General features: G+C 41.6%; 1 protein-coding gene across 3 annotated transcripts in view; it reads right to left on the bottom strand.

Moving 5' to 3' along the window:
• plpp4 (phospholipid phosphatase 4) overlaps positions 1–13,588 on the bottom strand; it is a 406,496-nt gene that overhangs the window by 196,771 nt on the left and 196,137 nt on the right. The gene's annotated exons all lie outside the window — the stretch shown is intronic.

Below are 13,588 nucleotides of genomic sequence, written 5' to 3'. Positions count from 1 at the left end.
CTTAACAATTTACCCTAAAAATAAATACTTTGAAGTGATGTTCTGCTGAATGTGATTGGAATTCCCTGCACTGATGAAAAAGATCATCAAGAAAGAAATGCAGATTAATTGAAGATTCTCCCTTCTGTCTTGCAGAATATATCGTCTGAGATGAAAGCATAATAATGCCTCTCTTCAACAAATGATGTACAATATTGTGATTTAACTTGTGCCTTAGTACCTCACATTCTATCTGTTCAAATTTATGATGTTAGAGTCATGAATGCCTTAAGAAATGAAATTTATAAATGGGCACACGAAGAAAAGAAAATGAACATTCCACCCAGTTTAGTCTCTGGAGTAGAGTCCAGAGAAGCTAAATTTGAACTGTGGCATCACGTTGCTCACCTGAAGCACCTTGACCATCTTTCACTTACAACAGAAGTTATAGTTTACGAGGTGTGCAGGAGTGTCAGCCTGGACTCTTGTGCTCAATTATATGTGGTAGGACAATAGCCTTCTGCTTCAGAGGTAACTGAACAACTGCAGACAATAGCAATGGCTTCATCTGAAGCAAGTGAAAAAGATGACGATGGTGTGCAGTGTTAATTAACCCTCGTTGAAAGTCTGCTGTTCTGTCCACCATTTCACATTTGCATTTTAAATTTTGTTAAGTGCACTCATAATGGTAACTGCTTAAGTAAATTTGTCACAAGGAAATGAAGTTGCCTCTTCAGCAACAGCACTAAAATGGCTGTACTCAGAGTGCTATTAAATGGTGATAACTTTACGTAAGTGCCTTTTATTATAAAGCAAAATGGAAATGTGAATAGAAGATTTTTAACATATTCAGTAGAAATTAATCTATAGTCTATAATGTATGTGTGTGAGGCTGTCTGTCTCATTAATAGGGTGGCGCAGTAGTGTAGTGGTTAGCACAGTACTGGTGACCCAGGGTTCAATTCCCGGCGCTGCCTGTAAGGAGCTTGGAAACCCACATGGGGGGTTTCCTCTGGGTGCTCCGATTTCCTCCTACAAAGATCTCCCTGTTGGTAGGTTAATTGGTCATTGTAAATTGCCCCATGATCAGGGTTAGATCTGGTGATTGCTGCGTGGTGTGGCCTGAAGATAGCCATATCTCAATAAACACATAAATAAACTATGTTGACACATTTATAAAGGTTCTTGGTTTCTCAAAAATATTAAAATTAAAACATAAGATGAGACAAAATGTCATTTTCCTGACGATCCTACATTTGATGCATAATTGAACTGGCGCAGTTAGCACTCTAATATACTACTGATGTACCTTCAGGATTAAGGATTCATGTGACTCATCTGCACTCACGTATGCTAAACTAATAGAAGATTATAGACTTTCATCATCAGACTCTTAATGTGATGGGAAGTTGTTCACAGAGTCAGAAAACTAAAGAGAAAATTGATTACTCAGATTTTAATGATCATTGGTATTGACTCTGTAAACCTACTTGTATTCAGTAATAACCCAAGAATGCATAAGTGTCCATAGATTTTAAATTATGTGTTAGGGAGCAAAATTAGAGTGGTGTTTAATTGTATAAATTAGGTTGGGAATGTTGCTTTGGAAAAATTGCATCATGTGTTGAGCATTCAAAAAAAAAGTGCAAACATTTGAAAATGCCTCCCATAAATAGCCCTTAAACTAACTGTTCAGTAGGGGTACATAAACAGCAGAGATGACTTGGGTCATTAATTCCTCATATTGATGTTGTGCTGATGAAGATAAATATAAATAATGTTCACAATTTTCAAGTCACTAATAACATATTTTGCGCCAAGAGAAATATTTTACTTTCTCTTGGCCACTGTCTAATATCTATTTCATATTAAACATCTACAGAGCTTCAGTGAATCTCCCAAACAGCAGAAGACGAGAATCAGCTTCAGCAATGCCGGAGATGTTTCTGTCCCAGAATGTGGTCACCTCACATGTTCTGTTGACCAACTATAGAAAGTCCTACAAAGCTAGTTCCCTCCCAATGACCAATGAAACTCAAATGATGTCTTGACTAAGTATTGTGAAAAAGGCTTATGCACATATTTGTATAGTCAGGGTGCCTAGGAATTTTGTAGAGTACTGTAGTAATTTTATGTATTGCACTGTACTGCTGTTGCAGTGCCTCTTACGTTCTCTTTAATTGAAGCCATTCTATAACTAAGGAACAAGGTCCTTGTGTGAATGTGGTGGCAGTTCATGCAACAAAAGGTTATGACTGGGCCTCACTCCTCAATGAACCCAGGATCTAGCTGCTATATCAAAGGGATTACATTGATGCACAAGGTCAGTAAACATAAATTGTGTTGTCAGTGGAACACAAAAGTTCACTGTAACACACAAACAAATAGCTGTTTTTTTTCCTCTCGTGCAAGCAATGTTCTTCAGACGATGGCAACCTGCTTTAGTTCTGACAAATGTTCATTAATTTGTTTGGCAGTGCTGACAGGATCGATTTTAAATAATTTTCTAGAAGACACTAGGAGATTTGAGACCAAGGTGTGGTTATTGTATCAGCTGAGCAGCTTATCCGGATGCAGAGTTTCAACCCGAACCCTCAGTAATTCCTCCCCCCCCACCGCCACGGCTGCTGCTTGACCTGCTGAGTTCCTCAGCCGGCTGTTTCTTGCTCAGCTGAGCAGCCAGCGCTCAGAATCAGATTTAATATCACTGACATAAGTCATGAAATGTGTTGTTTTGCAGCAGCACATAAAAATACTACAAATTACAATGAGGCATACATACAGTATATATATCATAAAAAATAAATTAAGTAGTATAAAAAGAGAACAAAAATAGTGAGGGAATGTTCATTGTCCATGCTGAAATCTGGTGGCGGAGCGGAAGAAGCTGTCCCTGAAATATTGAGGGCGGAAATATAGGTGTGATGTGTCTTCTTCATGATTGCATCATGTTAGGCCCAGGATAGATCTTCAGAGATGATGACATGATGACATCATTTTATCACATAGTCATGACTTGCTTACTTAAGTATATATTCAAACATACTGTCAGACAAGAGTATGCAACCTCTGACTGTACAAGAGCACACTTGGATAATTGATGTTTCACAATGTGTTGATGGAAATTCTTCAGAACCATTCCCCCCCCCCCCCAACATGTTGTCTAACCTCTACATTGGCTGCAATGAGGAGGTCACCATAGCTACAGAGGATGTGATCATTGACCTGCCCTCCTCCATGAATCTCATCAGTCAAAATTAAAAGATTGCAGAAGCTGGCAATCTAGAACAAAATAGATGATACTGGAAACACTGAGAGGTCAGGCAGCAAGAGAAACCGTGTTAACATTTCAGACTGAAGACTTTCACTGGAACTGGGAAAGTGAGAAATCAAGTTGGTTTGAAGTTGCAGGAAGTGTGGAGAAAGGTTGAGTAGATGAGCCTGTTGTTCATGGCAGTGAGTGGTTGAAGAGAGAAAGAGCAAACAATGGGACATGTAAAAGTTGTGGAATACAGGACAGAGCTACTGTTGAGAGCTTAAGCTTAAAGGAGATCAGTGGAGATACTTGAGAGATCAGATAGTGCTGGAAAAAGGAGAAAAAGCTGAGATGAAATTACAGATGAATGGCAGAAGTGGCCAGATCTGAGACAGACCAAAAAAAGCATGCTATGGGAAATTATTGATTTTTATATGGAGGCTGGGAGGCTGCAAAGTGTCCAGGCAGAAAAGAGGAGGAGCTGATCATTAAGTTTCTGGTAGCTGTCCTTGAGCAGTGTAGGAGACCACAGGGAAGATCAGATAATGAGTGGGATAGCATAGAGCACTTAAGTAAAAGGTAACTGGACTAATTTGGGTATTGCCTTTTGATGTGGTGGAAAGAAATAGAATTCTCAAGTATTTTTGTCTATCATCTTCAATATAGTTGCAGTCCAGCAAGCATCTTGAAATGTGAAGCACCTCTGTCTCATAACTTAGATGAAATACTTTCATCTTTCAAGACACACGAGTCTCTGTCTCTTAATTGAAAAAATATTCTTCTGAAATACTGTACTTTGACAGGACTTTCAGCCTGGTCACCCACTGTTCCTCTCACCTTCTGGATGTGGGTGGTATCTTAAGCATTTGCATATAATCATAGAGTCATAGAGTACAACAGCATGGAACCAGGTCCTTTTGAGTTAGTCCTGACGAAGGGTCTCGGCCTGAAACATTGACTGTACCTCTTCCTAGATGATGCCTGCTGCGTTCACCAGCAGCTTTGTTGTGAGTTCCATGCTGAACTGTTATTCTGCCTACTCCCATTGCCCCACGCTCGGACCATCGCCCTTCCCAGCCCTCCCAACTATATACTAATCCAAATTTCTCTTAACCGTTGAAATTAAGCCTGCATCCACCTCTTCTGTTGGCAGCTCGATCCACATTCACACCACCCTCTGAGTGAAGATGTTCTCCATTAGGTTCCCCTTAAATATTCCACTCTTAACCTATGACCTCCAGTTCTAGTCTCACCAACTTACCGTGGAAAAACCTACTTGCATTTACCTTCGCTATACTCCTCATAATTTTGCATACTTCTATCGAATCTAACCTCACTCCCTGATACTCAAGGAAATAAAGTCCTAACCTCTTCAGCCTTTGCATATAACTCAGGTCCTCAAGTCTCAGCAACATTCTTTAAATTTTACCTGAACTCTTTCAACCTTTTTGACATCTTTCCTGTAGGTAGGTAACCAGAACTGCAACCAATACTCCAAATTGAGCCTCGCCAACATCTTGTACATATAACTTCAACATAACAGTCCATTTCCTGTGCTCAATACTTTGATTTATGAAGGCCAATGTGCCAAAAACTCCCTTTATGACTCTATCTAACTTTAAGGAATTATGGATCTATATTCCCAGATCCTTTTGTTCCACTGCACCCCTCAGTACCCTACCCTGTAAATGCTACCCTGCTGTGTCTTCCCAATGAGCAACATGTCTCACTTGTCTGCAATAAGACAGAAATACAGATCACAAAACACTCCAATGGGGGATGAGGATGGCTCAGTGCATAGCTGAGACTCAACTACTGGAGCAGAAGACAATCTACAATTCTCAATGCCTACGACATACTCATAACATAATTAAAAACCTATCCCATCCCAGACATTGTCTGTTCAATCTCCTGCCATCTGTTAGGAGATACAGAAACATCTTAGCCAAAACAGTAAGACTGAAAAACAGCTTCTTACCGAAGGCTGTTGTGAGCTGAATAATGCTATACCCCGGCTTGTCAACGGCCTTTGAGTATTATGGACTATTGAAGTCACTTGTTGCATGTAAAGATGGGATTTTAAAAAAATTCAATTTTACCGCATTCATTGTAAATATCTGCTTTGCACAGACTAGAGTAGCACCGCAATCTCATTGTCTTGAGCAATGACAATAAAGTTCTATTGTATTCTCTTCTAAATTCCATGTTGTTTTTCAGCCCATTTATCCAGCTGGTCCAGATCCTGTTGCAAGGGGGTCAAAGTAACTTTCCAGCTTTGGAACCACTATAGTGAGGATATCTTCATCATTTTGCAGGTTAGTGACCATATGAGTGATTCAGAGGTGATTTCAGTGAGTATCACTGCTTTCTTAGGCTCCTATAGTCCCTGGGCATCCTTCCACCTTAAGAATTTTGATGGCCAAGGAGAAATGGTCAAGATGATGCTGAGCTGTTACGCCCATCAAGGTTGTCTTTTAGGTTAGTAGGGATAATTTTGGGGCAGTGTGGGGTGTTAGGAGACAGATAAGGTGGTTAAGAAGGCTTATGGAATGCTTGCTTTTATTAGGCGAGGCACTGAGCTCAAATGTCAGGAGGTTATGTTGCAATTTTATAGAACTCTGGTTAGGCCACACATGGAGTATTGTGTATAGTCCTGACCTCCCCGCGATAGGAAGGATGTTCAGGCTTTGGAGAGGGTGGAGAAGTGATTTTCCAGGATACTGCCGGGTTTAGAGAGCACGTGCTCTCACCAGAGGGTGGATAAACTTGGGTTGTTTTCTCTGGAGTGGTGGAGGCTGAGGGGAGATCTGATAGAGGTGAGAGGTAGGTAGGTTCAAGGGGGATGTGAGGGTTAAAGATTTGTAGATGCCTGAAATATGCTGCTTGGTATGGTGGTAGAGGCAAATACATTAGAGGCTTTTGAGAGATGCTTGGACAGACAAATGGATGTAAGGAATATGGAGGGACATGGTGCAGGTAGGAGGGATTTGTGTTTGGGTGTTTTGATTTGCTTTTTAGTTGGTTCAGCACAACGCCGTGTGCTGAATGTCCTGATCCTGTACTGTACTGTTCCACATTCTAAGTCCTGGGATCAGGGTTCCACGCAGGTAGAAGGCTCAAGGGCCAGTAACACCCCATCCCAGGTCAGCAAGTCCAGGGCTCAAAGACCCATGCAAGTCCGGAGTTCAAAGCCCGGAATTCAAGGCCCTGTGAAAAATTTTTCAAGTGACAACTTTCCTTGTTGGTGCCAATTCACATTGGTAATGGAAACTTTTCTTGCCTTCTGTAATTGCGCAGAGACTGTGCACTATGCTGGAAAGTATGCTGCATAAATAGTTTAGAAACAGCCGAGAGTTTCTGAATAAAGGTATCTACTCTATTATAGATGAACAGCAACAACTGAACACTGAAGGTGTTATCATGTCACCTAGTCTCATACTTTACCTACAAGATCTTAAGCAAATACACTACTCCCTCTTCCTTCAAAAGCACCAAAACATGGCAGCGTTCACCTCAGTTGCCTCAGGCCCTATAATGCTCAACGGCACCTTAAGTTCTCACTTCTAAGATACATGCTCTTGGCTGCCTGGTATTATTATCAATTATTTCATAGATGCTGACAGTTTCTGGCTGTAGGAGCTGGAGACTGCAATGCCAATTAGCAAAGCACAATCCTCCTGCAGGAGAAGATAGCATGTGATGGAAGGGAGTAGCACGTCTGTGGGGGAGGAAGCACAGCGATCTGCACATTGGTTCATTATGAGGAGGATGCCCTATCAATCTCTAGAACAAACTGAGACTGGTGATGCTTCAGTCAGAATGCCTGAGCTGGTTTGTGATCACATACGTCTACGCTTAACTGCTTCTATCTATTCTGCAATCATTCCTCAATTGCTGTCTCTTAAGAGATGCAAAATTTCTGAGTGAAGTAACATGCAGACAAAAGTTAAAAACAGAACAATCTTTATCCTCTGGAGCTGCCAGTCAAGAAGCTATAGTTTTGGGATAACAATCAGTCCTCCGTATCTGACAGCACAGCCACCCACTCACTGACCCCGTCACTCACTTTAACTCTTCCTGTTGGAGGGCTACGGCATGACACAGTTCACAATGTAGAGGATGTAGGGTCACGCTAGTGGCAGGTTTAGTGCAACGGTGGATATGATACAAGCCAGCTTTTGATGGCAGTATTAATGGATGGTCTACAATGGCTACAATAAAGTAGAATCTATTCACCTACACTTGATGCATAGGTATTACAATCCCTAAGTACCCTCCATCAATACATTGATTATAGAGTCAAATACGTTTGCCACACAGCTAAAAGATTCTGGGCATTCTGTGGCAAGTGACTCACCTCTTATAAGGCTCAAATCAGATCATAATGGAATATTCTCTATTTACCTGGTTGAGTACAGTGCCAACAACTCTCAAGAAGTTAGATACATCCAATATAGGTGGCAGGGTGGAGATATGTATCTACCAAAGGAGGTGGAAGGCACTCCTTTCCTCAGCAAGCCTGCAGGTCACCCTTGGGCGAGGTGTCCCAACTCTCATCCACAGGCCTTGTTCTCTCATTGGACCAGCCAGGCTCAGCTGGTTGCTCCTGGCCCTCGGGCACCTTGTTGTCTTGTTGTGTTCAGTATCTGTGCTCTTTTGTTTTGTGGCCCCTTGTGGCTTATTATTTTGCAGTTTATTATTAATGGTTATTGGTCACTGCTAAATCGTCTCTGCTGCTCTGCTCTTGGGTCAAGCCTTCTCTGTGTTTTCTGACGTTCTCCAGAAGCACTGTAGCAGTTCAAGAGGGCAACTTGCCCTTTGAAGGCCAATTGAGGACAGACAGTAAGCCGTGGCTTTGTTGGTGATGCCCAGATCCTGGTGGTGAATCTTAAAAAAAAAGGTACAGTTGTGAAGTTGGGTAGGCTGGGTTTGGGGGGAAACTAGTCAGTCACCAGAAGACGTATATCACTGGATCCTTGGTGGGTCAAGCGTGAGTATAAAGCATTCAACTCATTACAGGTCCACAATCCCTTATCTGAAATCCTTGCGGCCAGTTGCATTTCAGAATTCAGAATTTTTCCGATTTCAGAAAGTTGATAATTATATTGGTAATTAACCTGCTTCAGTGCCGGTGGACTTTAGGACCCGGGGGAGCTCCGGACCTACGCACATCCTCCCGTATACTTTAAATCATCTAATACAACGTAAATGCTACGTAAATAGTTGTTATACTGTATTGTTTAGGGGATAATGACAAGAAAAAAAGGTCTGTACATACTCAAACAACAAGTGCTGGAGAAAGAACTTCAAGGTTTTCCCAATCCGCACTTTTTTACAAATACTACTACAGTTTATTTATAGAGTAATATACTGATAAATGGAATAGTGGGATAATTATAGACCATAAATATGCTAATACATTTTATTTCCAACAAAAACATTCAATAAAACATAAAAATATACAGCTTCAAACGAACTGAATCAAACACGTGGTAAATGTATTATTGGAATAAATGTAGAACGTAAATACTCTAAGTAGGACACATACAGGTTCAAACTAAGCTAAATACGTACAGGTACCTCAAGTTAAGTCGCATTACGTCTGGCAAACAAAGTTAAATACTCTACGGGTACCTGATGGGCCAGGAACAGGATTCTCAAGTTATGAAGCAACACCACGACAGACGGCGTTTTTAAAGACTTCTTCAAGTGTCATCTGTCTCATTAACATAGGTTTATGTCTAATCAATCTCTCTTTAACTGAGTAAACTGCAATAATCTGTTGCTCACTGTTAAATGCATGTTGTTCAAGGCCAGCAATTAACTTGAATCGCGTGACGTCAACTGTTGGCGCGCCAAACAAGCTTTGTTACAACACGCTCCACACTCCATGAAAAAACTTCCATTTTCGGAGCTTTTTGATTTTCAGAATTTCGGATAAGGGATTGTGGACCTGTACTTAAAAAGAGGCAGCATTAGTGTTTGTAGGACCATTAGATGTAGGAGCAGAATTAGGACATTCAGTACATCGAGGTTGCTCTGCCATTCCATCATGGCTGATTTATTATCCCTCTTAATCCCATTCTCCTATCTTCTCCCGGTAACCTTTGACCCCCTGATTAATTAAGAACCTCTGCTTTAAAAACAGCCAATGACTTGGCCTGTACAGCTGTCTGTGGCAATGAATTCCACAAATTCACTATTCCCTGGCTAAATAAAATTTTTCTCATCTCTGTTCTAAATGGACGTCTCTCTATTCTGAGGCTGTGCCTTCTGGTCCTAGACTCCTCCACTCTTGGAAATATCTACTCTATCTAGTCCTTTCAATGTTTGGTAGGTTTCAATGAGATCCACCCCCCACCCCAATCTTCTAAACTCCAAAGAGTACATGTCCAGAGCCATCAAAAGTCCTCATTGTTAACCCTTTCATTCCTGGAATAAATCTCGTGACTCTCCTCTAGACCTTCTCCAATGCCAATATATCTTTTCTTAGATAAGGGGCCCAAAACTGCTCACAATATTCCAACTGTGGTCTGACCAATGCCTTATAAAGCCTCAGCATTGTATCCTTGCTTTTATATTCTAGGTTGTAGTGTCAGCTATAATCTTAAATCATTCAAGATTCAAGATTTGTTTAATTGCCACGTGAACATTGAAACATACAGTGAAATGCATTGTTCGCATTAATAACAAACACACCCAAGGCTGTGCTGGGGGCAGCCTGCAAGGGTTAACACATACTCCAGCACCAACATAGCAGTTCAAGCTGGTTGCTTACCCACACACACCCAAAGGCCATAAAGACAGTCCTGGCCTATATCCATCATTAAAAGAAACCCTCTTTGCCTGATCCTAGGAGACGCAAACTCAAGATGGCGCAGGATCTAGCCTCTACTTTTCCCCAAGTGTGGTGGCCCAGTGTGCAGCTTAAGTGAGAGGATGTGCAGAGAATCAGTTTAACCCAACAGCAACACATCCCTAAAAAGAGAAGCAATTGGGCACCTCGAGCTTTGCTTGTTGTTACCTCTCAACTCAAGTGAAGGGAGATCATCACACAGGAAGATGCCATGGCCTGCATCATTTATAAATCCTAAGGTCAGGCTCTTTTACAGCTGTTGGTGGTTCAGGCCCTACCCTTTGGGTAAGATTATTGGTAGTATCAGTCTTACAGCATCCACTAATGTGTGTGCGCTAAGTCAGTGGACCAGAGCACGGAGTCTAATGATTCTTCTTAGCTTTGGACCAGTAGGACCAAATGGTGGCTTGTTTGTGACGGTCACTCACGTTAAAAGAACTTATCCATCGATACCTTCCACTACCCTAGTTATCCTTGACCAGGAGGGTCTGTCTAAGAGGAAAAGGGTGGAGTGCCACAGTGTCAGATACTAAACTGACACTCACTCTGTCCCCACCCTGACCTCAATGAATTTATTTATCGAAATGCAGCACAGAGAAGGCCCTTCTGGCCCTTCGAGACACACTGCCCAGTAATCCTCCAATTTGAACCTAGCCTAATCACGGACTAATTAACTTATCAACTGGAATGTCTTTGAACCGTGGGAGGAAACCGGTGTACCTGGAGAAAACTCACGTGGTCATGGGGAGAACGTTCACACTCCTTACAGGCAGCAGCGGGAATTGAACCTGGGATGCCTGAACTGTAAAACTTTGTGCTAACCAGTGCATCTCCGAAATACAAGAAATGCAAAGCATCACTTCATAAAAAGCTGTAGACCTGGCAATATTTATCTCCAAACTAACATTATTGAGACATATGAATTGCTAGTTATCACATTACCCTTATGTGGAATCAGGCAGAGAGAGGAATGACAAAGTACCCATTTCAAAAGTAGCTCTTTGGTTGCAAAACATTTGGAAACTTCTGTGCTCCTGGCGGGGGCTATATAAATGCACTCATACTCCTTATATTCAATTCAAGGTGCCACACATGAGGCTGCTTACCAAGTTAAGAGCCCATGGTATTACAGGAATGTTACTGGTATGGTTAGAGAATTGGTTGATTGGTAGGAGGCAGTGAGTGGAAATAAAAGGATCCTTTTCTGGTTGGCTGCCAATGACTAGTGAGTAGTGTTCCACAGGGATCAGTGTTGGGACTGCTTATTTTTATACTGTATATAAATGATTTAGATGATGGAATACATGGCTTTGTTGCCAAGTCTGCAGACAATACGAAGATTGGTGGAGGGGCAGGTAGTGTTGAGCAAACAGGTAGGTTGCAGAAGGATTTAGACAGATTAGAAGAATGGGCAAGAAAGTGGCAAATGAAATATAATGTTGGAAAATGCATGATTACGCACTTTGGTAGAAGAAATAAATGTGCAGACTATTTTCTAAATGGGGGAGAAAATCCAAAAATCTGAGATATGAAGGGATTTTAGAGTCCTTGGGTAGTACACCATAAAGGTTAACTTGCAGGTTGAGTTGGTGGTGAGGAAGGCAAATGCCATGTTAGCACTCATTTCAAGAGGTCTAGAATACAAGAGCAAGGATGTGAAGCTGAGGCTTTATAAGGCACTGGAGAGGCCTCACCTTGAGTATTGTGAACAGTTTTGGGCTCCTCATCTAAGAAAAGATGTGCTGGCATTGGAGAGTGCTCGGAGGAGGTTCACAAGGATAATTCCGGTAATGAAAGGGTTATCATATCAGGAATGTTTGATGGCTCTGGTGCTGTAATCATTGGGATTTAGAAGGATGAAGGGGACTTCATTGAAACATTTCAAGTGTTGAAAGACCTAGACAGAGTAGATATGGAAAGGATGTTTCCCATGACGGGGGAGTCCAGGACAAGAGGGCATAGCCTCAGGATAGAGGGGCACCCATTTAAAGTAGTGATGCGGAGAAATTTCCTTAGCCAGAGGGTGGTGAATTTGTGGAATTTGTTACCACAGGCAGCTGTGGAGGCCAGATTGTTGGGTGCATTTAAGGCAGAGATTGATAGGTTCTTGACTGGCCATGGCATCAAAGATTACGTGGAGAAGGCTGGGGGTTGGGACTGAGGAGGGGAAAAAAAGGATCAGCCATGATGGAGCAGATTCGATGGGCCAAGTGGCCTAATTCTGCTTCTATTTTATGCTTTATGGTCTTCAAAAACCTAATGCTTTGCCTGGCTATGAATGTTAGTGGTAAATGTCTCATATATCTTGTATCAGCTTTTAAACATTAATTTTTATTTTTGGTTTTGTATGCAGACAGAATAATCAATTCAAACAAAAAAGTTATACTTGTATAGGAAAACAATCAGAAGAATTCTTCATACTGCAGCTGATGGTGCTGTAAACTCAAAGCAATTGCAATGTCTTCTGGGCATTGTGCCACCAAGTAAGCACCAAGCCAGGGCATTGTTACTGAAACGTTTACTGCATTCTGAAACAATTAGGGATTTATTAGATTTACACAAAGATGTATAAATCCTGATTACAACCACAGACCATTGACAGTACTTCATTACATGATGCTAAATTTAAGTTTTATTATGTCACAAACAAAAAAACATGAGGTTACTGGAAATGCCCAAGATCATCAGTTAGCATCTGGGAACTACCCAGCCTTCTGCAGACTACCACTCAATACCTTAACGTTCGTGATGTTCATTGGCCGATTAAGAATGTTGGAAACAGGAGTTGGTAACATGTGCCTGACTACGCTTGCTCCACCATTCCACAAGTGATCCTGAGTCTCAAGTTCACTTCCCTGCCTGATCGCCCGATTCCCTAAGTGTCCTAATGGGCATGCAGTGTTGGCAGCAAAAATGTGGTGATACTTGTGGGGTGTCCCCCGCACAATCTTTGGACTGTGTTGGTCGCTGATGCAAACAAGGCATTTCACTGTGTGTTTTGATGTACAGCACAGTGCAAAAGTCTTATACCCATACATATACATAGCTAGGGTGTCTATGATGTTTGTACAATACTGTATTTGTCAATGTGGAGCTTCATACATGCATGAAGCCATGCTGACTATCCCTAATCAATCCCTGTCTATCCAAATGCTCATATGTCGGGTCCCTTAGAATACCTTCCAATAACTGTGAATGCCTGCAAAAAATGAATCTCAGGGTAGTATATGGTGATGTTTATGTACTTTGATAATAAATTTACTTTGAACTTTGTTTCCATGTTGAACTAGGCCTCCAGCACTGCACATCGGCCAGATGTTCCATTGACCTGAAGGGATGATCTGTTTATGTATGCTGCGATCTGACTCAGCCAAACACCACGCATCTCCTACACTCCTCCCACTGGCTCCTTAGCTGCTTTCCTTCCTGATAACCAGCTAACCAGTCAACAAGTATGCCAACTAACTGAAAGTAAGGCTACCTGCTAAAGGAGAGCT

Source organism: Mobula hypostoma, chromosome 19 (assembly GCF_963921235.1).
Source record: "Mobula hypostoma chromosome 19, sMobHyp1.1, whole genome shotgun sequence".
In the NCBI taxonomy this organism is placed as follows: domain Eukaryota; kingdom Metazoa; phylum Chordata; class Chondrichthyes; order Myliobatiformes; family Myliobatidae; genus Mobula; species Mobula hypostoma.
This window is presented reverse-complemented; position numbering and strand designations above follow the sequence as displayed.